Consider the following 27,888-nt stretch of genomic DNA (forward strand, 5'->3'; position numbering starts at 1 on the left):
GCTCTTACTCCTCATGTAGGATCTCTGTCCTTAATGTGCTGTACATTGTGATTTAATGCTATAACGAGTACTCAAACAGTATATTTCACTTTGTGTTTCTATGGGGGTGCAAACTGTTGAAATCTTTACTTAATGTATACTAAACTGATCTTCTGTAAAAAAAAAAAAAAAGAAATTATCAATTCCCAACTTGACTCTCACTGGGATTAAACATAACAATAGTTCTGATCTGATTTCATTATCATTTAAAAAATCATCTATTATTTTTCACTTTATGTTTCTGTGTGGGAGCAAACTGTTGAAATCTTTAGTTAATGTATACTAAACTGATCTGTATATTAAGAGAATTGAAAATGAATCTTGATGTGAATGGAAGGGGAGAGGGAGTGGGAAAGGGGAGGGTTGTGTGTGGGAGGGACGGTATGGGGGAAGCCATTGTAATCCATAAGCCGTACTTTGGAAATTTATATTCATTAAATAAAAGTTAAAAAAAAAGAAAGTTACACACTAGGTGAAAATATTTGCAAATCATATACCTAAAAGATATTATATTAATAATATCTAAATATTTCTTTCAACTCAGTATACTGTAAGACAATCTTAAAAAGCATAGAAGAAATCTGTCCAACAGAAATAAAAACATAGGTTCACATAAGAACTGGGGAGATTTTTTTTTCTGGCAGTCAGAGTTGGACAGTGAGAGAGACAGAGAGAAAGGTCTTCCTTCCATTGGTTCACCCCCCAAATGGCTGCTATGGCTGGCACTGCACTGATCCAAAGCCAGGAGCCAGGTGCTTCCTCCCGGTCTCCCATGCAGGTGCAGGGCCCAAGCACTTGGGCCATCTTCCACTGCCTTCCTGGGGCACAGCAGAGAGCTGGACTGGAAGAGGAGCAACCGCGACAGAATTTGGCGCTCCAACCAGGACTAGAACCTGGAGTACCAGCGCCGCAGGAGAAGGATTAGCCTAGTGAGCCATGGCGCCAGCTGGAGATGTGTTTTTGATAATATTATTCATAATAATAAAATCTGAAAGCAATTTAAGGTCTATTCAGGTAGATGAATAAATCAAATGGGTATATTTGTGCAGTGGAATTCTATTCAGCAATAACAACCTAGATACTTGATACATGCCACAGCATGGGTGAAGCTCAAAATGATTATGCTAAATTAAAGAAGCTAGTCTTTTTTTAAACTAGAAACCTTTTATTTAAGGTATAGAAACTTCATGCATTTCATATATACAAATTAAGGATCATAGTGATTCATTCTTCCCACCCCACCCTCCCTCCCACCTTCTTCCTGCTATCCTTCTTCCTCCTCCCTCTTCTATTCCCATTATTATTTTTCACTAAGATCTATTTTTAATTATCTTTATGCACCTAATTTTTAAAAAAATTTTATTTGACAGATAGAGTTAGACAGTGAGAGAGAGACACACACACACAGAGAGAGAAGTCTTCCTTCTGTTGGTTCACTCCCCAAATGGCCACCATGGCTGGTGCTGCACCGATCCGAAGCCAGGCACTTCCTCCTGGTCTCCCATGTGGGTGCTGGGCCCGGGCACTTGGGCCATTTTCCACTGCCCTCCAGGGCCCCAGCAGAGAGCTGGACTGGAAGAGGAGCAACCAGGACTAGAACCTGGTGCCCATATAGGATGCCGGCACTGTAGGCAGAGGATTAACCAAATGAGCCACAGCGCCAGCCCTATACACCTATGATTAACCTTACATTAAGTTAAAGAGTTCAACGAATAGTATGCAAAAGAAGTCTGTTCCTCAATTGTTGAGACAAGGGCTGTTCAAAGTCATCACATCTCAAAGTGCCAAATTCAGTTCTATAGATTACATTTTAGGTACTCTATTATATTAGTTACCACAGATTAGGGAGAACATATGGTATTTGCCTTCTTGGGACTGGCTTATTTCACTAAGTGTAATGGTTTCCAGTTGAATCCATTTTGTTGCAAATGACAGGATTCCCTTTTTTTTAATTGCTGTGTAGTATTCCATGGTGTAATATACCGTAATTTATTCAGTCTTCAACTGATAGACATCTGGATTGATTCTATATCTTAGCTATTGTGAATTGAGCGGCAATAAATATGGGGGTACAGATAAAAAAAAAGAAATAGATCAACAGGACAGAAGATCAACAAGGAAACAGCAGATTTAATTAACACTATTGCCCAAATGGATCTAACAGATATCTACAGAACTTTCAATCCTACATTTAAAGATTTTACATTATTCTCAGCAGTGCATGGAACCTTCTCTAGGATTGATCACATACTAGGCCATAAAGCAAGTCTCAGCAAATTCAAAAGCATTAGAATCATACCATGCAGCTTCTCAGACCACAGCGGAATGAAGCTGGAAATTAGCAACTCAGGAAACCCTAGAGAGTATGCAAACACATGGAGACGGAACAACATGCTCCTGAATGAATAGTGGGTTATTCAAGAAATCAAAAATAAATCAAAAACTTTCTGTAAGTAAATGAGGATAACAACACAACATATCAAAACTTATGGGATACGGCAAAAGCAGTGTTGAGAGGCAAGTTTATAGCAATAGGTGCCTATATCAAGAAATTGGAAAGGCACCAAATAAATGAGCTTTCACTGCATCTCAAGGACCTAGAAAATCTGCAACAAACCAGACCCAAATCTAGTAGGAGAAGAGAAATAATTTAAATCAGAGAAGAAATCAACAGGATTGAATCCAAAAAAATACTACAAAAAATCAACCAAGAGAAGAACTGGTTTCTGAAAAAATGAATAAAATTGAAAACCCATTGTCCCAACTAACTAAAAAAAAAGAAGAGAAAAGACCCAAATCAATAAAATCAGAGATGAAAAAGGAAATGTAACAACGGACACCACAGAAATAAAAAGAATCATCAGAAATTACTACAAGGACTTGTATGCCAGCAAACAAGAAAATCTATCAGAAATGGATAGATTCCTGGACACATGCAATCTACCTAAATTGAACCAGGAAGACATAGAAAACCTAAATAGACCCATAACTGAAACAGAAATTGAAACAGTAATAAAGGCCCTCCCAACAAAGAAAAGCCCAGGACAAGATGGATTCACTGCTGAATTCTACCAGACATTTACAGAAGAACTAACTCCAATTCTTCTCAAACTATTCAGAACAATTGAAAAGGAGGGAATCCTCCCAAATTCTTTCTATGAAGCCAGCATCACCTTAATCTCTAAGCCAGAGAAAGATGCAGCATTGAAAGAGAATTATAGACCAATATCCCTGATGGACATAGAAGCAAAAATCCTCAATAAAATTCTTGCCAATAGAATATAACAACACATCAGAAAGATTATCCATCCAGACCAGGTGGGATTCATCCCTGGTATGCAGGGATGGTTCAACATTCGCAAATCAATCAATGTGATTCACCACATTAACAGACTGCAAAAGAAAAACCATATGATCATCTCAATAGATGCAGAGAAAGCGTTCGATGAAATTCAACACCCTTTCATGAGGAAAACTCTAAGCAAATTGGGTATAGAAGGAACATTCCTCAATATAATCAAAGCAATTTAAGAAAAACCCATGGCCAGCATCCTATTGAATGGGGAAAAGTTGGAAGCATTTCCACTGAAATCTGGCACCAGGCAGGGATGCCCGCTCTCACCACTGCTATTCAACATAGTTCTGGAAGTTTTAGCCAGAGCCATCAGACAAGAAAAAGAAATCAAAGGAATACAAATTAAGAAGGAAGAAGTCAAACTATCCCTCTTTGCAGACGATATGATTCTTTACTTAGAGGATCCAAAGAACTGTACTAGAGACTCTTGGATCTCATAGAGGAGTTTGGCAAAGAAGCAGGATATAAAATCAATGCAAAAAAATCAACAGCCTTTGTATATACAGGCAATGCCATGGCTGAGAAAGAACTGCTAAGATCAATCTCATTCACAATAACTACAAAAACTATCAAATACCTTCAAATAAACTTAACTAAGGATGTTAAAGATCTCTACGATGATAATTACAAAACCTTAAAGAAAGAAATAGAAGAGGATACCAAAAAATGGAAAAATATTCCATGATCATGGGTTGGAAGATTCAGTATCGTCAAAATGTCCATTCTCACAAAAGCAATTTATAGATTCAATGCAATTCCAATCAGGATACCAAAGACATTCTTCTCAGATCTAGAAAAAAATGATGCTGAAATTCATATGGAGATGCAGGAGACCTCAAATAACTAAAGCAATTTTGTACAGCAAAAACAAAGCCGCAGGCATCACAATACCAGATTTCAGACATACTACAGGGCAGTTGTAATCAAAACAGCATGGTACTGGTACAGAAACAGATGGATAGACCAATGGAACAGAATTGAAACACCAGAAATCAACCCAAACATCTACAGCCAACTTACATTTGATCAAGGATCTAAAACCAATCCCTGCAATAAGGACAGTCTATTCAATAAATGGTGCTGGGAAAACTGGATTTCCACGTGCAGAAGCATGAAGCAAGACCCCTACCTTACACCTTAGACAAAAATCCACTCAGCATGGATTAAAGACCTAAATCTATGACTTGACACCATCAAGTTATTAGAGAACACTGGAGAAGCCCTGCAAGATATTGGCACAGGCAAAGAGTTTCTGGAAAAGTCCCTAGAGGTGTAGACAGTCAAAGCCAAAATTAACATTTGGGATTGCATCAAATTGAGAAGTTTCTGTAGTGCAAAAGAAACAGTCAGGAGAGTGAAGAGGCAACGGACAGAATGGAAAAAATATTTGCAAGCTATGCTACAGATAAAGGATTAATAACCAGAATCTACAAAGAGATCAAGAAACTCCACAAAAACAAAACCAACAACCCACTTAAGAGATGGCCCAAGGACCTCAATAGACATTTTTCAAAAGAGGAAATCCAAAGGGCCAACAGGCACATAAAAATGTGTTCAAGATCACTAGCAATCAGGGAAATGCAAATCAAAACCACAATGAGGTTTCACCTCACCCCAGTTAGAATTTTTCACATTCAGAAATCTACCAACAAAAGATTCTGGTGAGGATGTGGGGAAAAAGAGACACTAATCCACTGTTGGTGGGAATGTAAACAGGTAAAGCCACTATGGAAGTCAGTCTGGAGATTCCTCAGAAACCTGAATATAACCCTACCATTCAACTCAGCCAACCCACTCCTTGGAATTTACGCAAAGGAAATTAAATTGGCTAATAAAAAAGCTGTCTGCACCTTAATGTTTATTGTAGCTCAATTCACAATAGCTAAGACCTGGAATCAACCTAAATGCCCATCAACAGTAGACTGGATAAAGAAATTATGGGATATGTACTCTGCAGAATACTATACAGCAGAGAAAAACAATGAAATCTCGTCATTTGCAACAAAATGGAGGAATCTGGAAAACATGCTGAATGAAATAAGCCAGTCCAAATGGACAAATATCATATGTTCTCCCTGATCGGTGACAACTATCCGAGCACCAAAAAGGAAACCTGTTGAAGTGAAATGGACACTATGAGAAATGGTGACTTGATCAGTCCTTGCTCTGACTGTTGATAAACAACTTAATACTTTATCCCTCCTAGTATTATTTTTGTTTGTTCTATTTAATACTATTGGTTTAATTCTGTAATTGATACACAGTTAGTCTTAAGTGTTGAAACTTAACTGAAAAGTGATCCCTGTTAAAATATAAGAATGGGAATAAGAGAGGAAAGAGATGTACAATTTGGGACATGCTCAAGCTGACTTGCCCCAAACAGTAGAGTTAGAAACATGCCAGGGGATTCCAATTCAATCACATCAAGGTGGCATGTACCAATGCCATCTCACTAGTCCAAGTGATCAATTTCAGTTCACAATTGATCATAATGATAGGACTAAGAGTCAAAGGGATCACATAAACAAGACTAGTGTCTGAAAATACTAACCGATAGAATAAAAAAGTGAGAGAACCATCCAACATGGGAAGGGGGGTACACAGCAGACTCATAGAATGGCAGATGTGCTAAACAGCACTCTGGCCTCAGAATCAGCCCTTAAAGCATTCGGATCTGGCTGAAAAGCCCATGATAGTATTTCAGGCATGGAAAACAAAGACACTCTGGCAAAAAAAAAAAAATTGACCTAAATGAAAGATCTCCACGAGTGAGATCCTAGTGGAAAGAACAGGTCATCAAAGGAGGTACCTTTCTCTGAAGGGAGGAGAGAACTTCCACTTTGACTATGAACTTGTCTAAATATGATCAGAATCAGTGAACTCAAAGGCTTGCATAGCCTTGGCAACACATGACAAGAGCCTAGGGTGATTACTGATGCCATAAACAAGAGTGTCAATTTGTTGAGTCAACAACAGGAGTCACTGTGCTCTTACTCCTCATGTAGGATCTCTGTCTTTAATGTGCTGTACATTGTGATTTAATGCTATAATGAGTACTCAAACAGTATATTTCACTTTGTGTTTCTATGTGGGTGCAAACTGTTGAAATCTTTACTTAATGTATACTAAACTGACCTTCTCTATATAAAGATAATTGAAAATGAATCTTGATGTGAATGGAATGGGAGAGGGAGCAGGAGAGGGGAGGGTTGCAGGTGGGAGGGACGTTATGGGGGGGAAGCCATTGTAATCCATAAGCTGTACTTTGGAAATTCATATTCATTAAATAAAAGTTAAAAAAAAGAAAATAGATATCAGTGTAAAGTAGGAATGGAAATTGGAGAGGAAGGAGGAAGAAGGATGTGGAGATTCACAATGTTCCTAAGGTTGTATTTATGAAATGTTTGAAGTTTAGATACCTTAAATAAAAGTGTTCTGGGGAAATAAAAGAAAAAATTCATTTTGGCTATGAAATAAAAATAAATTAAAGGAAAGTAAACTGTCTGTGTGTATCATTTTGGCTGAAAATACAATGTTTTGCCATACTTAGTTTTAAATCTTTGTGGAATAAATTATTAAGAACTACATGGTAGCTTTGGGATCCACAAGGAGAGAAGGCCTATACTTCTGGGAATGGAGAGACCCTACCCGCACTTCTGGGAAAGAAAAGTCCTTGTGAAGGTCCACCGGTTGCCTAAAGGTCAACCCACGAGGATCAGACCTGCCTCAACCTTTAACCTCTATGCCCTATATCTATAAAAGGAGCCCTTCCAACCTCTGACGCTCTGTTGGGGCTGGGAAACCTTGCCCAGGGGCGGAATCCCAATAAAAGCTTGTGAATTAATTGATTCGTCTGCCTGGGAAGGTTTGTTATGTGCCAGAAACCTTCCACTGCACACTACCATAGCATGAATGTTCAAAAGTTATTTTAAAATTTGCTACATATAAGAGAAGTTGAACATTTTTCATTGGATTCTCATTTACATCCCCTGCCTATATTCCTGCAGAACTATGGTCTTCTTTCTTGGTATTTGTTGAACACGTTATGTAGTGCAGCATTAAGCCTTTGAGTCAAATGCAAACTAAAACTATACTATCTCAAAATAACAAATAAAATATTACTAGGTTGAGCAATAAAATGAATCAATAAAATTGTAAAACAGAATGATAAAAATCTGTAAGATGGAAAGTTATACAGTTTGAAAAAGAAATAAATGATGCCTGCTGCAATGTGGATGGGTTTGAAGCCAGACTCCTATGTTACATATTGATCAGAATTATTCAGAAAAGGTAAGCTCAGAGAAACTAAAGAAGATGATTGCTTGCATGATATGAGTTTGAAACTGACTTCTTATTGCATAAAGAAATTTTTATAGGGTGATGAAAATGTCTTCAATCCACTTAGAGAAGACTATTGCACGAATGTGTGAACATACTATGCACAATCTGAATGTTCAATATGAATATGCATGTACTTAAATGCTTTTGACTTATCCAGTTTAAAATTGGTTCATCTTAGCTATGAGAATTTCACATTAATAAAAACAACATTGTGTCGCATGTGCAAGTGAAAAAATAAAACTTAAAACAAAGACAAAAACAAAAACCAATATATTGATGAAAGAACATACAGTTAATGATTCGGTGCCATGTTTAAATGAATATTCCATATATGTTTGATAAAGACATCATTTCAAAATAGCTCAACAATGAGAATTTATTAAGATATTTTGGGCAACACAATATCTCTACAGAGGAACACTGTATGACCAAGCACCTCCCGTGTCTGGAAAAGGAATCTCACTTAAATGACAATGTCAACAAAGAGATGTCAAGCACTCAATAGCCAGGGCAAACAGAACATAAAGCTTGTATAATTAGATGTCTTAGCAAATATGAACAATTACATTGTCTGTACATTGATAAAAAATATAAATTAATTCAGTCTCCACCATTTCAGGGATAGCCTTTTAATATAAAATAACATTGTCGTTGTAGCCTGGATGAAAATTTACATCATAATTTATTTTTACTCAATATAAAATTTTTCTCTAAAATCCATTACTAACTCTGAGAGGGAGAGAAACACAACCCCATGCCTGTCCTGGACTGAGGCTACAACCAACAACAGGCAGTCAGACCCCAGTTTTTCACATAGGTGGCCAGGACCAAGTTAACATGAAGATTCAACCCTTCCTTCCAGGGTCCCCAGGAGTCAGACGTCCATGTCAGGAGCCAAAGCCAAAGGTAGAAATTTATGCCATGCACTCAGAATGCTAGGATAATGTCCAATACAATAAGTTTTTAAAGGAAAAATCAATTTTAGTTCCCCCCTATTTCTGGAATGCTATTTCAGAGTGGATTCTTGGTACTAAACTCTAAATATATGATAATAAAACAAGTGGAAAAAATTTAGAATCCTTTAGAACTTGCTTTTTTCTTTAAGCCTTTCAAAGTGTTCTTCTCAGGTCTAATAAGAATAACATAGCACTTGGGAAAAAAGATGCAGCCTAGGAGCCCTGCACTGGAGGCCAAGATGGAGAAGACCTCCACGGCCACCATGACCTTCCCCTTGGTGCTGTGGTAGACAGGCAGGAAGGTCACCCAGACACTGCAGAACACCAGCATGCTGAACGTCAGGAACTTGGCTTCATTGAAGGTGTCAGGCAGATTCCTGGCTAGGAAAGCTACAGTGAAGCTGGCCAAGGCCAAGGAGCCCAGGTAGCCCAGGACACAGTAGAAGGCAGTGGCCGAGCCCTTGTTGCACACCAGGATGATGTGGTCAAGCTCAGAGTGTGTATCTAACTCAATAAAAGGAGGATAGGTTCCCAACCAGATGCCACAGAGAGCCAGTTGGATCAAGGAGCGGATGGGAATAACAGAGTTATATATGCCTGATACCAGCAATCTCCTCATTGTTCTTCCAGGTTTTGTAACCTTGAAGGCCAGAATCACAGTGATGGTCTTGGCCAGCACAGTGGAAAGAGCCACTGTGAACACAAGGCCAAATGCTATTTGTTGCAGGAGGCAGGTGGCTGTGTTGGGACGGCCAAGGAAGAGTAAGGAGCAGAGGAAGCACAGGAGGAGGGTGATAAGCAGGATGTAGCTGAGGGTCCTGTTATTGGCCTTGACAATGGGAGTGTCTCGGTGCTTCACAAAGACCCAGAGGACTGCAGCTGTGAGGACAGAGAAGCACAGAGCCATGCAGGCCAGAGCCATCCCCAGGGATTCTTCAAAGGCTAAGAAGGTCACCAGTTTAGCGAGGCAGCGACTTCTTTCCTGGTTTGGGTACTCATCGTCAACACTGCATGCACTGCTTTGCATCTGATGAAGGAGAAATACTGAATTTTTACTTTGCAGAAATTTTGAATTTTTTCCTATTGTCAAAAATGGTCAACTCTGCAATGCCAGTGGGAGCTTGTGATGTATACCAGGGCACACCCAATCAGGTTTCTGCATTGCTGACCAGGGAGCATGCCCATCGGCAGATTGGAATAAACTCATTCAAACAACACCTTCAGGAGATGGGGGCTCGGTTAACTCATCCTGTGACACAGTGCTGTTCCCACGAGCATGGATGCTTTCCAGACTTTGTCTGTACTATCTCCTAAGTCAGCCTCATGTCACATCCTGTATCTCCATGCTTCAGACACAGAAATAAATAACCCAAACCTCACAAGATAAACTTACCATCATCAATACTCCAATTGCTAGCATTTCCTGACTGCATACTACTTGATATCTGCAGAAAAAGTCTTTTCTCATTTTATATTTTTATTTCCTTGAGAACCTTATTTCAATTTTAATGTAATCTTGAGGTGCATTTTATCAAGTAAGCAATATTTGGATTTGAACAGAGGTGTTTTTTATAAATAAAGAAATTTGAGTGCAATTGATAATTTATCAAGTTATTGATTGAGAAATTAGATATTTTTCAAGTTAGTACATAGTATAAATTAATTTCAAAATGAATTTATTAATATATTACATTCTCAGGGTCACAATTGCATGATAATTACTATAACATAATTCTCACCAATTCTCATGTTAGTATGATATTAATAAAAGCAAAAGAGCTAACATTCCATTCATTGGTACCATTTTAAGATACTTCCTTTTCTCCACCTCACCTCTACCTTCCTCCGTCCCTCCCTCCTTTCCTTTCTTTTTTCTCTTTTCCTTTCTTCTTTTCTTCTTTTTCTTAATTCCTTCCTTCATTTCTTCCTTTTTATTTTTTGAAATAGCATATTTTTAATTTACATTATAGTCAAAGGCTTAAAACTCCACTAAATCAAGAATTCAACAAGTAAAAATTAATAAGACTATAGTTCAGTGGGAATGGAGGCAAAGGCTATAAACAATAACCAAAACAAAGTGTCCATTTCACTTATACATATTAAATTTTAAAATAATCGTAGAAACTCTGAGTAATTTTTTATTTTGTATTTTTTGAACTTTTCACTCATTTTCATGAAATCATGGCTTGTTACCCCATTGTTCTTGTGGATGGTGGGGAAAAACGTCAGCTCTGGACACCATGTTGTCTCTCTTGAAATAACACTTCAGTGCCAGTACGGCAAGAAATAAGTCATAGAGACAAGTCAATGAATGGACATATCTCTTTTTTAGTTAAATACAGAAGATGGGCTCCGGCGCTGTGGCATAGCAGGTAAAGCTGCCTCCTGCAATGCCAGCATCCCATATGGGCCCCGGTTCAAGTCCTGGCTGCTCCACTTCCAATCCAGCACTTGGTTATGGCCTGGGGAAGCAATAGAGAGTGGTCCAAGTCCTTGGTTGGGCCCCTGCATCCACATGAGAGACCCAGAAGAAGCTCCTGGATCCTGGCTTTGGATCAGTGCCACCCTGGCTATAGGGGCCAAATGGAGAGTGAACCGACAGATGGAAGAATCTCTCTCTCTCTCTCTCTCTCTCTCTCTCTCTCTCTCTCTGCCTCTCCTTTTCTCTGTGTCAATTTGATTTTCAAATAAATAAATCATAAAAAATACAGATGATGATATTGGGGTCTGGCTATACTTGTCATAAGGTTTTGATTTAGGTTTTGTATATGATACTTCTTCAATCATACAAGATCCCAATGTAATTTAGAGTAAATCTTTCTGGATTTCTTATCTTGAAGTACTCATTCCTCCTCTTGGGGTCTCCAGAGGCTCTGTCTTCAATCTCAGATACTTTACACAGTATTTGCACATACAAGCAAGTATTGTTTTACAACATGGTTCCAGAATTAGTTTTTTTTAATTCTTTTTACTTGTTATTGAATTTTTGTTAAAAAAAAAAGCATAGGTTAACTCTGTTCTGTTATCTTCTCCATGTCCAAAACTATTTATTTCCTCTAGGAAATGAATAAAGCCAGATGGTTGCTACTGCTAACACAATGGCAATTGAGATGCTCTTTTGGAGGTAATCAAATCATTACTAGGTCTATTTCTAATATTTTGAAAAAAAGAAATTATTTCTCAATGAGACCTTGCATAGTTTTTACATTCTCGGTACATTTTGTTTGATAGGTAATTCTTTTTATGTTTGTCTTGTTCAAACATTTTTAGTGAGTATGCCAAACTTCATATTATAGAAGGATGTGATATTCATACTTCACCTTGAATTTTTCCTTTAATAAATTCTAGAAATCTAAATGTAACTGTGGTACTAATTAGACATCCTTAATACCATGCACAAGATTAATGAAAGTGCAGGAAGAAATATGGTATTTCCATGATGACATACAAGCGCTTGCTCTGTGCTTATCATGTGTTTGTAAAGATGAATTGGTTTCATGATCTACAGGCACCAATAGAAAGTCTTGATTATTATACTTCCTGAATTTCTCAGCTGCAATATAGCAGGTTCCACCTGCAAATCTCAGATGATGACTCATCTAATGTGTTGTGATGTCTTTTAGCATCAGTGCTAAAGTTGACTTTCTAGAATGAGCACCACCAGACAACAGCTTAAACATAAAGAAATAGCTGTAGTGATCATAAATTGATATATTGAATTAACAAGTACATATGTGCATAGAAAAAATGATGCACTAAAAATTCACTGGGTCCTACTGAAACTCTTTGGTTTCCCTTTTGTGGAGAATTAATTAGGACCATAAATTATGGATTGGAAATTTTCTACCTGTCTGATTGGCAATTTCTCTCTCGGGACACAAAACACAAGTATAGCAGCAGATAGGTCTTCCTTCCTGTGACATTTTCCTGAATCCAGGACCACAGCTCTGGCTACACACAGATCGAGGAGTCTGAAGGAAAAAGAGAAGCATGATCATGGTTTGGTTTATTATCAGCCACCGTGAAGGATGTCAGTAGAGCCCTCCTCACTACATAACACCTTGGTCTTCAATTGAAAGTCACAACTATATCCCCTCCTCCTTTACCTGTGGTCAATACCTAGACATCCATTTCAGTATTTCAACTATTACCACTCCTGTTTCACTGACCCTGATTCCCAAGGATTACAAAGGAACCTGATCATTTCACACTTAATCTCCTCACAAGACTACTCACGGATCTCTCTATGGGTATTCCTTGTCAAAAGAGAATCACACCACTTTGAATGCAACAGGCCATTCTATCATCTCTTCATTGATAAGTAAGCTTTGTTCATGTGGATTCTTGGAGGAAAACTCTCCAATTTTAATAAGCAAACGAAGACCACTAGGAAAATTCACAACGTTCTGGATATAGTAATGCACCATGTGGTTTCTTGTTTCATGGAAGGATACATCATCTCCAGCGCTGTTTGTAAATTGGATTTTCCTAAGAAATGGATGGAGCTGGAGGACAGATATAATCGAAATACAGAGCACATCCAAATTAGTTGTTGGAAGTCAGATGCTCTAAACAAGCCCTCTTTCTTGTCTTCTGCATTCATTTTTTCCATTTGGTAGAACATTAGTTTTCTTTGGATGGTTAAACATCTCCTGGGTTCAGGTACTCCTCTGCTCCCTCAACAAAACATCAAAGAGTGATTGTCCCCAATCAGAAAACTATAGTTTTTGGTCCAGAGGTTGACTGGAGCATAGGCTCTATTGCAGCCTTGGTCATGAAAGATTGGTTGGGGCTTTGTGGAATCTAACTTCACTGTTACTAGTTTGGAACCACATAGATGGCTACTGAAATAACTTGATAGGTGTTGTGATATATCACAAGTGTGCATCTACATAAGTTCTTCATAAGGTTCAAAATATAGTTGATGATTAGTGTATTTTGGTTGGGGAAAAATTAGAGATTTATGCATGATCGTTTCATAAGATATTTTCCATCAAGAGACTCAAGACAACTGGTAACACCTCAGAGGTCCATATTTATAAATATGTACATTATGTACATTACATATATCAGCGATATGTCTTATACCTTATAAGGTATACCTTAACACAGGTTGAATGTGGTACAACATGGTGTTCTTCCTTTCTTTGGTTTTGGGTCACTTATTGTGATGACTGTGACTATCTTTGACATATCAGGAAGTATGGTATGACTAAAGGCAAAATTTCAAATCTTTGAAAGCTTATTATGTTTTATATAGTATGTGTTAACCTTGGACCTTCTAGATCACAACACACCTGCTATGGGATACAACTAAGTTCTTATTTTTTAAACAGTTTTCACTTAATTTTTAAGTAATGTAGAGGACAAAATTCACAAATAATTCAAAATTATATCTATGGAAGCCTTCTTGAAAAATTCATTTTCTTTACCAAGGTTTGACTCTAATCATGTGGATTATAAAATATGCTTCTTATGAGTAAAATATAATTAATTTATGAAGTAAACTTTCTCATGTTAATTTTTGCATATACATTTTACCTTTTCTACATATCACACTTATTTAATTTATTCTGCAAATTTATGAATGTATTTGTCCTTTGCATACACAAACAGAAGTTCCTAAATACATTCTATATATAGGGAATGGATTATGTAAGCTAGGGTTAAAACCCAGACAGATTCATTTGTAATCCAGAGGGCATATCCTGTGCTTACGTGCATCCTCAGTAGTCTCATGTGTAAGAAATGGGACTACAGTCCATGCTCCCTGATTGCTGCAGAGTTTGTAAGGACAATTGGTCTAACATGCTTTATTTCCCATCCATTTCCTATCATGTTTAGGATATTATGTGAAATCCATGTCTATTTTCACAAAAAGTATCTTATCTCATTAAGGGCTGAGGCCACAGATTATACAGAATTATAGATCAATTTATTAATCAATAATTAATTATTGATCTAAAATCAATTATATAATAGTTAATTATTGATATAATAATTAATTGTGTACTATATTATATAATTACATAATGTATATAATTAATTTATATTATGTATAATTAATCAATTATAGATTTGATCAATATTTGCAACAAAATACATGGAATTGAAGATCACTATGCTGAGTGAGATACTGCAGGCCCAGGAAGGAAACATCAGATGTTTTTCTGATTTGTTCAAGTTAATATACAGAGTACAAACACTGTGATGATATCCTAGCATGTTGTTTCCATGAAGCATGCCATGTATATGATATATACCCTAATTTCCCTTTATTAGGAACATTGTCATTAATCCCTCACCTTTTTAAATTAATAGTCCTATTCCAAGAAAAAGCTGTATATATGAATATATATAAATATCTACATGTGATGTACACGTAGCAGGATGCCAAAATTGTTAAATTTTACAAATGAAAAATGAATAGAAATGAAAAATAATTGGTCAATATGTCTTTTTTGGCTTTATATAAATTCCAAAGAATATTAGGGAATGACAACTTTTTATCTGTTGTTTACTCATGTGTTTCATTGTATACTTTACAGTATTTCAGCCAGCATTAGAAACTTTCCTAATATGATTTCTGATTAGAAAGTAAACATTCAAAATCTACAGTGACTGAAATTTCCAGCCAAAGCCAACAATCACAGATATACCACTAACCAAAAGAAAGAGCCCACATTCTTTTGTACCTAATCTCTCTGAACTTGAGATGAAAAGCAGGGTCATGATGCTGTACCTCAATAAAACATCTCTAGATTCCATCAAGTGGCCAGTGCTTGTTCTGTTCTAAGGGAGGTTTACCTGCCAGGGAAGAATCATGGGCTGGGCTGCTTCTCCTGGAGATCCCATTTCTACTTTCTCCAAAAGCATTTTATGGAGGACATGAGCCACTGTGTAGACAGCATTGTAGACTAAATAGCTGGAGTCAGATATGGTCAACAGGTCAATATGTCCTGGAAGAAACTCTAAGGAAGTATTTCGTGAGCAGGTTCCAATACGTCCACAAAATGACCCTGCAAGTGAGCAGTCCAGATGGAAAAGCCATAATTTACTAAAGTAAAAGTCTTCTGGGTAGTGGGAAGGGTTTGCCATCTTGACAAAATGTTGGAGGCCAGGGATTTCTTCCTTGTGGGGTGAAAATGAGAAGCCTCCATGTAGAGAGTGCAACATGTGGTTTGTCTCAGACATAACAAGATCCCACTTTGATGTCAAGATCCACACCTTCCCCATGGTTAAAAAGGACCTCACTGAAATATCCACACTGATGAGACCTCTTACATCACCATAGAGTATATGCACATTTGCAGATGAAGCTCTGATGCTACTCATGAAAGTGAGATCACTATCCCCATACAACTTCTTTGTGACAGGGAGCTTCACTGTAAAGGCCACACAGATACTTTTCTTGAGCATCTCTGCTTCAAAGTACTGAAGGAACTGCTCTCCCTTCATGTCATCAGACACAAAGAGAGCCACCCACATCCAGCCAAAATGCAGCAACAAGGAGATCATTCCATGGCCCAAAGAGCTGTCACTGGTGGCCATCTGATAGAGTGAGGGAAACTGGTCCTTATCATTTAGCATGGGATCAAAAGGGCCATAGGTGAGCTGAAAGCAAAGAAAAACATGATCACATTTTTGTGAGATTTGTCTTATCTCACTTGGAAGTGAGTGAAAAAAAATCTCCCCAAGGTGAGCTTTAAGTAGGTTACTATTGTGTGAAAAGAAAAAGTGCAGTGAGATGAAAAATCTTGCTATATTGACCACAGAGAAGACCATGCTTCACATGCACATTACTTTAGGTTAATAAATGTGACTCCTCATCCTTAGCTTTAAGGAAAATCTGTCAGTTTCTGTATGCTCTTCATGTCCTGCAGTGGGGACTGAGGAATAAGAAACTTTGGATGCTGCTTCACCCAGCCAGTGGTCTTTCCCACATCCTTGCCCAGGGTGACTGGTGGAGCAGAGCCACCTTCTCCATGGTAGATAACTTTAGACAGAAATCTCTACTGTGTTGATCTCTTGGTATTTGGTGTACACGGATTACCACAGGAATCCTGCATTGTCTCCAAGAATACAATTACCAACCCTCTTTGATTTGGGGCAAAATAATTTTTCCAAAACAGAAACTTCCACTCACCATGTGGCCTATGTTTGGCAGGCACATTTTCTTGTGTAGTGTGTCCCTGGGGAAGTATTTTTTAGATACTGGTGCAGACCTAGGGAGGAAGTGATAATGTCTCAAGTCATTGGGTCATGGAATTCATGTGGAATGACTTCCTGGTTCTACACATCTGCTCTGGCAGACTCAGCCCAACATCATGGCAGACATTTGGTGAGCAAACCAGCAGAGCTGGTTATATTGGAGCCCCTTGTCTGACTGGCTGCTTCGCTGTCTCCTGAAGATTGGATTCAATGTCCACATGTTTGATATGTAGAGTTGTATATGGCATGGCCACTGAGAATGTGAAAAAAATCAATCTGTGTGCTTGTGACTAATTAGGATTGAAAACATGATTGGTTGAGCTCCAGTATAACTGGATATGAGTCTCAACACTCCATGGTGGAGCCAGCCTTGTGGCACTGTGTGTTAGCCTATCAATGATGATACCAGCATCCAATTTTAAATTGTCAGTTCAAGTCCTGGCTAATATGCTTCCGATCTACTTGCCTGCCAATGTGCCTGAGCATTCAGCAATGTGTTACACAAGTACTAGGCCCCTTTCTACCATGTGGAATAACTGGAAGGAGATAGTGGCTGCTGGCTGCTGGCTGCTGGCTGCTAGCTGCTGGCTGGCTCAGATCTAGCTGTTGTGGGAGTTTGGGGAGTGACCCTGTGGAATAGGAGATCCACCCCACCTCTGTGTGTATGTGTATGTGCCTTTCCTTCTTTCTCTATTGCTTTGCCATTTAGATAAACACATATAGAAGTCTTTTTAAAAATAATTTTTCACTGTTACACTCAGTGTTTTCCCAAAGAGAACCAAGAGGTAGATCCCCATATCCATTAGTCCTAGATCTCTGGGTGCCACCTGAGACAGTGCTGTCCTAGGATGGGGCATGTCTGTGTGCTGTGGACATTTTTTATGAGGCATAGAGGTGTGACTATTAGATAGTCAATGCTTCCAGCAGGTGGGAGATGGTTACACAGGCCCTAGACAGGAATATTAAGAATATGGTCAGCCGGCGCTGTGGCTCACTAGGCTAAACCTCCACCTTGCAGCACCAGCACACTGGATTCTAGTCCAGGTTGGGGCACTGGATTCTGTCCCAGTTGCCCCTCTTCCAGGCTAGCTCTCTGCTGTGGCCAGGGAGTGCAGTGGAGGATGGCCCAAGTGCTTGGGCCCTGCACCCCATGGGAGACCAGGATAAGCACCTGGCTCCTGCCATCAGATCAGTGCGGTGCGCCGGCCGCAGTGCACTGGCTGCAGCGGCCTTTGGAGGGTGAACCAATGGCAAAGGAAGACCTTTCTCTCTCTCTCTCTCTCTGTCCACTCTGCCTGTTAAAAAAAAGGAAATATGGTCAACATACGCTGCTATTTGCCTTTATTCCTTATCCTTCCCTTGTTAATAATCTCATGTCCCTGAAAAATCCATGGGATCTCTCCTATACCACGGTGGAATATGCACACTCGGCTGCCCCATTTCCATTTTTCAGAGGTGAGAGAATGGTGTTGGAGGAGATTCAACTATTGTTCTCCAAATTCACAACTCATTTACCTGTGGGGTTTTGTAGAGCTCCAAAAGTGTTCCAAATTCAATGGACAATGCTGATGTGGTTCCAGCAATGATGGCAACATGTCTTCCTTGTTCATGGCAGCTGTAGTTAGGAAAAGCCAGATTCATCCCAGCCAACCAATACACTAAACTCAATAAGGTATACTGTTCACTGGCAAAGGCATTGAAGAATTTGAAACCCAGGGTCAGGTTGGGGAGTAGCTGGGGGTCCTTATTGATCTCCTGGATGGCAAAGCGGAAGGCCAGCACGTATTGGTAGCTCTTCCACAGCCACCTAAAAAGAGGGGCAGCATCAGGGAGAAGGTTCAGAGCATGGATTTCAGAGCAACAACACAGCCATGCCCTGAAGCAGCAATGGTCAGACTCAGGCTTCCACTCAGTTGTGCCACAGCTCTTGCACATGGAGGAGGTGTGAGGGAGGTTCCAAGGGCTCTAGAAGATCCTGGCAAGGTCCTTGGACTCCTCTGAAGCAAACCATGTCTATGATCACTCTCACCTTCATGAACCCTCTAGGGAATCTTTGATGTGTTCAACCTAAGACAACACCCAGGAGCAAGCATTTCTGTTTTCAGTAATTTCTGGAGTAGGCTGAATACCACCTGACTCATCTGTTGTCCAAAATTTTAGAACATTCTCAGGGCCACCTGAGCTGTTTTTCCCTAGTCCTCACTTTAATTTTCTACTCTAATATTTTGCTTTGCTCAAATCAGATTTAACATTTTGTTTTCCTTGAATGTAAACATTTGACTCCTGAAATCTGTCAGATAATTGCTGATGATTGCTTAGTTTCCATTTATTTTTTTCTCTATTGAATTCACATTTGTCATTTCATATTTTACACTTGCATGTTGCCTCCTGTTTTCTATATATGTTCTTAAAATTGTTATTAATACAAAGATTTCATATATTTCATAGATATTCTAAGAGGATAACCATATGTCCCTCCCTCAATTATCCCTCCTTCCTTTCCCTTTTTTCATTTAATCTTTGATATAACATAATCTCAATTTACTCTATAATCACAACATATATCTTAAGTGAAAATAGGATTTCTGAGAATTTAGGAACTCTCACATTTTATGAGAGAGTAGATGGTCTATTTCCTCACTATGGATTTCTTTTTTCTTCTTCCCTTGGAATTCTTTTGAACTTTTATAACTTATTACATTGCTTCCATAATTTGAAAGCTAAGAAAAGTCATACATGTCAATAAGTTACCTGGGACTCAATATATTCATCCAATCATTCCTTTAGTTTCTTTGCATTGGATATTATGTTTCTGTTTTGGGCTTAATTAAGAGTTTGTCATTTATCCTTATCCTCAATATTATAAACACATTCAAAAAGTTTCTAATTGACAGTGCTTTATTTTTAGCTGAACAGTATTTATTGGGTCAGACAGTGTTGTGCATGTTGTTCTTATATGTGGAGTTTAAAATTTAATTTTGTCCTCCAGATAAAAGTCAGTATTCTAGACACACTTAATCCAAGGAGATTTTCAGATATGTCGAGGACTTACTTGTTAAAAATGAAGTCAACCTGGCACAGAAATCATGCTACTGTCATGTGTCCATAGCTTAAATTTATTTATTTGAATAATAAATTAAAACCATTGAATAAACTTTTTTTCTTTTACACATTTAGTCTTAGTAATAGAATTTTTCATTGTGAAGGGCATACTGCATTCACCCTGGGTTATTTACAGCATGTGCTATCAGCTGAAAGTTGACTAGCTTAATTCTTTTTTTTCCTGAATGCAAAGTTGTGAGTTGTTAAGTACAGAACCTGGCATGCAGAGTTATTTTAAGTAAACAGGAGTGTCTGACACCAAAGCAGACCTAGATATTAAGATATTTTGAGAAAAGTATACTAAATGTTGTTGCAAGCCACAACATGGATAAAATAGGAAAACATGGTGCACTGCAAGATGTTAGTCACAAAAGACCACAAGGGGTATGAATCAGTTCACATGGAGGGGCTATAACAGACTGATCCTCAGACACACAAGACAGATGGGTGGTATGGACTAGGAGAGAAAGAATGAAAAATGTAGAGACACTGAAAAGGACTATGGGGATTTGTGAGTGGGTGATGAACATTAACAGGTTTATCAGCAATGAGTTGGTAACTCTTTTAAAAATCTTGATAAAAGACTTTATCTCATTATTCAATGATGTACCCCAATCTTCTCAGAGAAATATGCAGCTTATTAAATGAAATTGATCATTAGAGTATTACATACAGTCACGCAAAATGAATGCCAAATTAAAGGCCAAACACTGGGTAAACAAGTGTGGGATCTGCACATAAAATAACTCCTTGTAGGCAAATAACAACACATCTTCCATCAGCTTTAAGGGAGTTCAGTCATTGTATTGAAGCTGGAGCTTGAAGCCAAAGTCCACAAAGAATTAATCATCTGGCCCATATTAACTAAAGGAGACTAAAGCATACATAATTTTATTTTAGAGTGTGACAAGCACATGAAGGCTGGCATGTCTGCACAAACAAGGGTGACCAGACACTTTTCTACCTGGGGAACAGAAGGCAGGGCAAAGCCTGTCCTCCTCTTTTTGGCGTGGGCTGACCTCACCCTGAGATCATGAACAAGACAGGTCCTCACTGTCTCCCAGTGTCCCTGAGATGAGAGATTACATGGTAACACTGTGCCTCAGAGGTTGCCAGGCCCATTATCAGTTGCCCACACTGCATGGCAATCTGCTGAGTGGATAAGCTTTAAATTCCAAAAAGCATGGAAAAGCCAGACACACACCATTTAAACCAACAGCTCTCTGCCTCACCCTCTTCTGAACACATGAGCATGTGGTTCTCTGCAGTGAGTCAGAAACACACTCCACTGTCACCATCAACAAGGGTGCAGAGACAGGATGTTTGTTTCTAATCCTCTTCAGACATCCATGTTAAAAGTTACTAAAACACATGCTGCACAGGTACGTCAAGCCCAGAATTTTCTGTGTGATTCCTGGAGAACCATCAGGATCCAAGCGAAAGAATTGGGGAAGACAAACCCCTTTCTCCTTGTGACTTTCAGAGACTTAATGCCTGCAGTCTGTTGGGGCTAAGTTATTGACATGTGGTGAGACACAGTCTGTCACAGTCTGTTTATGGTGGCACATCTCAGACACACATTGATTCACTATCAAGTGCATTTCAACAATGCTCTTGTCAGCACTGACACCCAGAATGACCTCTTAATCCTAACGCTGACCCCAGACCAGGGTCTCAGTGTCTCAGGACACCTGTGCCCACTCCATGCATGCAGGTGGGATGGGATCTGGAGTCCCCACATTTTGACTCATCCCAAGATGTCCAGGGCTACATGGAGTGGGCACATTTCTATTGATGTCACTGCTCTGTCCCTGAAAGACTAAGAAACAAATGTAAAAATGAACAGGAAGGTGTGGAAGGAACAAGAGTGGAGGGAACCTATGCCTTTCTTTATTGGCATTTATGCCACTTTCTGCATACCTTCCAGCATTCTCAGAAAGTATTAAACACAGACATAGTAACATACACTCACATTCAAGAATAACCAGACTTAACACATATGCACAATCTTGAACTTACCACGAAACAACAGTTTTATACTGGGGACGATGTAAAAAAGATATCTGGACCTTTTCAGTTTCTGTTTCTGGATAGTAGAGAGGGAAAAAGCCACCCAAGATCAGGTCTCCGTCTTGGTTGATACTTGGCTTAAGGTAATGATAGCATTCCCTGTGAGTCATGCCCTGTGAAGTGTGTATAGTATGCAGGAGTAGGCACAGAAGGCTCACAGACTACATCTTGCCAGTGTTTTCACAATGCAGAGATGAAGCCCAGAACATCAGCTGAGGTTAGGGAACAAGGAGCTGGCAGGTGTCAGCAGGCTCAATCCCCTGCAGAGAATCGCTCTCTGTGCAGGGCACTGCCGAATCCCAGTATCGCTGTCTTCAAGTCTAGTGAGTCAGAAAGGGGCACAACTAGCAACTACAGGGAGTTATTTCTAAGGAAGTCCATGCAGTGAGACATTGCCCTTGGTGTCCATGTGATCAGCACAGCACTTGCAGCTCAGCCTTTTCATTGCTTCACTGTGTCCCACACAGTAACTCAAGGGATCACCCAGCCCTGGGGCCCTGCACCTGTCACCCTCCATTATTGGGGAAAACATGTTGGAAAAACATGTTTTGGACTCTCTTTCCTCTCCTCCTTGTATGATTTCATCATGGTCCAACAAAGCACTGGGGACCACTGAATGATTGGACTGTGTACAAAGTGTTAAGTGTTACTCCAGGGGACTTCTTGGTGTGTTTGGCAAGTTTAGAAAGAGTCGATGCTAGGATCAACAAAATATCTAGTTGCATCATTCCACATATGAGTTGGAAAGAAGTCAAGGGCTGATGTCTATCATTGATGACTCTGTGCTCCCCACCCAGTCTCTTCATTGCTGTATCTAATATCAATCTCAAGTCTACAGAACGCTGCTGGGAACATTGGCTTCATGATTAAGAATGAACGGGCATATTCAGAAAAGGGGACCAATTCTTTCACCATGTATACCCCTCCAGACAATTTATCCAGTTACCCACCTCCCTGAGGTTCTCCCCATTTAACAAGCATTTAGCATTGGTATGGTTTCCATGTGACAAGTGAAAGGAATTCTGTTCTGTATCAAACATGGATTTCTCAGGCTGTCTATTTTCTCTCACTTTTTACAGGAAACATTCTAAACAATATTCCTCTACCCTTTTTTTAAACTTTTATTTAATGAATATGAATTTCCAAAGTACAGCTTATGATTACAATGGCTTCCCCCCATAACTTCCCTCCCACCCCCAAACCACCCCTTTCCCTCTCTCTCCCCACTTCCATTCACATCAAGATACATTTTCCATTCTCTTTATATCCAGAAGATCAGTTTAGCATATATTAAGTAAAGATTTCAACAGTTTGCACCCCCATAGAAACACAAAGTGAAAATACTGTTTGAGTACTAGTTATAGCATTAAATCACAATGTACAGCACATTAAGGACAGAGATCCCACATGAGCGGTAAGTGCACAGTGACTCCTGTTGTTGACTTAACAAATGGACACTCTTGTTAATGGCATCAGTACTCACCCTAGGCTCTTGTCATGAGTCGCCAAGGCTATGGAAGCCTTTTGAGTTCTCCAACTCTGATCATATTTAGACAAGGTCGTAGTCAAAGTGGAGGTTCTCTCCTCCCTTCAGAGAAAGGTACCTCCTTCTTTGATGACCTGTTCTTTTCACTGGGATCTCACTCGCAGAGATCTTTCATGTAGGTTTTTTTTTTTTTTTTTTTTTTTTTTTTTTTTTTTGGCCAGAGTGTTTTGGCTTTCCATGCCTGTAATACTCTCATGGGCTTTTCAGCCAGATCCGTGTGCCTTAAGGGCTGATTCTGAGGCCAGAGTGCTGTTTCCTCTACCTTTTTAATTAATAATCTTCTTACCTGTTTTTAATTGTTAACTTTAAATCGTCTAGACTTATGGTTCCAAGTGAATGAGTTGCTATCTGTGCACATTGTGAATCAGTTCATCCAGCTCTTTGCCATGTGTTTACCTCACATCCTCTCATCATCTTCAATTTTTTGGGTTAACCACATTAAAGTCATCTGCCTCAGACATTTTGCAAGTAAACTGCATGCTGTTCCCAGGCTCCCCATGATGTGCAACACATCACTTGAACTCATTGGTCTTATCTAAATGAAATTTTATTTCTCTAACTTCTGAGCATTGAAACTCCCAGCCTTGGTAACCTTTGTTCTTTTCTACTTCTGTGAAAAATGACATGGGGATTTTGACATGATTTGAACAAGTTATTATATGCCTTTCCATATTATGTATATTTTAAGGCTATTAATACTTATAATACATGAATACCATATTTCTTTGCATTTATTTGTGTGCACATCCATTTATCTTATGAAGATCTTAGTTTGTATATCTTCTACTTCCTTGCTTAAATTTATTGAGTTTAGTTTCCCCATCATGATCATGCCCTTCAAGGTTGTACCAATTACCTATGAGAAATCTGGTAGCAACCAATTACACTCATTCACATATAGGCCTCCATTCTACAAGACTCACACACCAACCTAAAAAGAAATGTGAAGAGTACTTAGTGCAGGAAGAATTAGAAATTGAATAAATAACATATCATAAAACAGAAGACAAATGCTTGACAATTTCATTAGATCAGAAAAAAAAGGGGTCATGTAGGTAGTGGGTAAGAATGTGATTTTTTATAGAATTCTAGAGGAATCTTTGATAGAACGGTAGCAGTAGTTGTGGGGAAGGGGCCTGACTTCCAAGGGCCACCATGTAATTGAGAGATGGAGGGTCTAGAATTTGTGGAGGTTGACAGCTGAGCCTTATGCTTCCTGGACTTCATCCAACATCTCTCTAACATGGCAATGATTCAGGGAACATGTATGGCTAATAATATTTTTAGCAAGCTGTCATCCTTATCTGAGCTGGAACTTTAAATTCTATATAAAATATTCTAATGATAGCATATTGTAGGCACAATACTTGGGGTAACTACTCAAAAATATATAGGCCAACAGAGAAATGAATGATATCACATTGTTGACATGAACACATATAGTCACATGTACATGGTTCATGTTTAAACCATTTCTAAGATTCTGAATCTGGGGTATGAGGGTTCCACTACTTAGGAACTAACTATGCATTAGGAATTCAACCCCTGTTGTTATGGAAAACACTTGAAAAATTCCCTAGGATTGTCCCACTCTGGCAACACAGCATGAAATAATGGCCTTACCTGAGATCCTCCACAGAGAGGGGTTGAATGGAATAAAAGTGACAAAGGCAAATATGTATGGTATCTACAAAGGATGACTGTGTCAATCATAATCTCTTGAATTAGGGTGTACCATAGTATGATAATTATTCAAATCATATATACCTAAGGTTTTAGAATATATGAAGGAACACTTTTGGTATTTATATATATGCATTTGGGTCACTGCCTCTTTCTGTACCACTTCCATCTCTATTCATTAGCTTTTTTGGAAAACTTTTATTTAATAAATATAAACTTCAAAAGTACAACTTTTGGATTATAGCAATTTTCCCTCCATAACCACCCTCCCACCTGCAAACCATTCCATCTCTTAATCTTTTTCCCATTTCATTCTTCATTTTTTGTAACAGGGTGAGGTGAAACCTCACTGTAGTTTTGATTCGCATTTCCCTGATGGCCAGTGATCCTGAACATATTTTCATGTGTCTGTTTGTCTGTTGGCCATTTGGATTTCCTCTTTTTTTTTTTTTTTTTTTTTTTTACAGGCAGAGTGGACAGTGAGAGAGAGAGACAGAGAGAAAGGTCTTCCTTTTGCCATTGGTTCACCCCCAATGGCTACTGTGGCCGGTGTGCTGTGGCCGCCGCACCGCACTGACCTGAAGCCAGGAGCCAGGTGCTTCCTCCTGGTCTCCCATGCGGGTGCAGGGCCCAAATAGCTGGGCCGTACTCTACTTCACTCCCGGGCAACAGCAGAGAGCTGGACTGGAAGAGGAGCAACCGGGACAGATTCCAGTGCCCTGACTGGGACTAGGACCCTGGGTGCTGGTGCCACAGGTGGAGGATTAGCCTATTGAGCCACGGCACCAGCCTGGATTTCCTCTTTTGAAAAATGTCTATTGAGGTCCTTGGTCCATCTCTTAAGTGGGTTGTTTGTTTTGTTGTTGTGGAGTTTCTTGATCTCTTTGTGGATTCTGGTTATTAATCCTTTATCAGTTGCATAATTTGCAAATATTTTTCCCATTATGTTGGCTGCCTCTTCACTTTCCTGACTGTTTCTTTTGCAATACAGAAACTTCTCAATTTGATGCAATCCCAAATGTTAATTCTGGCTTTGACTTCCTGTGCCTCTGGGGTCCTTTCCAAGAAATTTTTGCCTGTGCCTGTATCTTGGAGGATTTCTCTGATGTTCTCTAAAAATTTGATGGTGTCATGTCATAGATTTAGGTCTTTAATCCATGTTGAGTGGATTTTTGTGTAAGGTGTAATTTTGGGGTCGTGCTTCATGCTTCTGCACGTGGAAATCCAGTTTTCCCAGCACCATTTATTGAATAGACTGTCCTTGCTCCAGGAATTAGTTTTAGATCCTTGATCAAATATGAGTTGGCTCTAGGTGTTTGGATTGATTTCTGGTGTTTCAATTCTGTTCCATTGGTCTATCCATCTGTTTCTGTACCAGTACCATGCTGTTTTGATTATAACTGCCCTGTAGTATGTCCTGAAATCTGGTATTGTGAAGCCTCTAGCTTTGTTTTTCTTGCACAAGATTGCTTTAGCTATTCGAGGTCTTCGGTGCCTCCGAATGAATTTCAGCATCACTTTTTCCAGATCTGAGAAGAATGTCTTTGTATTTTGATTGGTATCGCGTTGAATGTATAAATTGCTTTTGGGAGAATGGAAATTTTGATGATACTGAATCTTCCAATCCATGAGCATGGAAGATTTTTCCATTTTTTTTGGTATCCTCTTCTATTTCTTTCTTGAAGGTAATTATCATAGAGATCTTTGACATCCTGGGTTAAGTTTATTCCAAGGTATTGGTTTGTCTTTGTATCTATTGTGAATGGGATTGATTTTAGAAGAAAATTGGGTATATTAGGAGCATTCCTCAACACAATCAGGGCAACTTGTGAAAAACCCCCAGCCAGCACCATATTGAATGGGGAAAAGTTGGAAGCCTTTCCACTGAGATCTGGCACCAGACAGCGATGCCGGCTCTCACCTTTTGCTATTCAATATAGTAATGGAAGTTTTATCCAGAGCTATTAGGCAAGAAAAAAAGTTAAAGGGATACAACTTGGGAAGAAAGAAGTCAAACTATCCCTCTTTGCAGATGATATGATTATTTAGGGGATCCAAAGAACTCTAGTAAGAGAATCTTAGAACTCATAGAAGAGTGTGGCAAAGTAGCAGGATATAAATTCAGTGCACAGAGAGCTGGATAGGACATGGAGAAGCCAGGACTTGAATTGGTGCCCATATTGATGCCAGGACTACAGGTGGTGGCTTTGCACACTATGCCACAGTGCCGGCCCCTATGGAATACTTTTGAAAACCATAAGCAAAATTTCTTTCTTCCCTTCAGAGAAAAGTACCTTATTTTTTGAAGACCCCTTTTTTCCCCTGGGGTTTCACCCACCGAGGTGCTTCATGTAGGACATTTTTTTTCTAAGTGTCTTGGCTTTCCATGACAGATATGTTCTTGTGGACTTTTTAGCCAGACCAGAATACCTTGAGGGCTGATTCTGAGGTCAGAGTGCTACTTAATGTGATTATCATTCTATGAGTCTGCTGTGTGGACTGCTTCCCATGTTGGAACAGTCTCTACTTTTAAATTCTATTATTATTAACAGACACTTGATCCTATTTATATGATCACTTTAACA

At 39.0% G+C, this 27,888-nt stretch overlaps 1 pseudogene; it reads right to left on the reverse strand.

Moving 5' to 3' along the window:
• Positions 1–8,806: 8,806 nt before the first annotated feature.
• Positions 8,807–22,184, reverse strand: LOC138848176 (vomeronasal type-2 receptor 116-like; annotated as a pseudogene).
• Between the last annotated feature and the right edge of the window lie 5,704 nt (positions 22,185–27,888).

This window comes from Oryctolagus cuniculus, unplaced genomic scaffold (assembly GCF_964237555.1).
Source record: "Oryctolagus cuniculus unplaced genomic scaffold, mOryCun1.1 SCAFFOLD_50, whole genome shotgun sequence".
Taxonomy (NCBI): Eukaryota; Metazoa; Chordata; class Mammalia; order Lagomorpha; family Leporidae; genus Oryctolagus; species Oryctolagus cuniculus.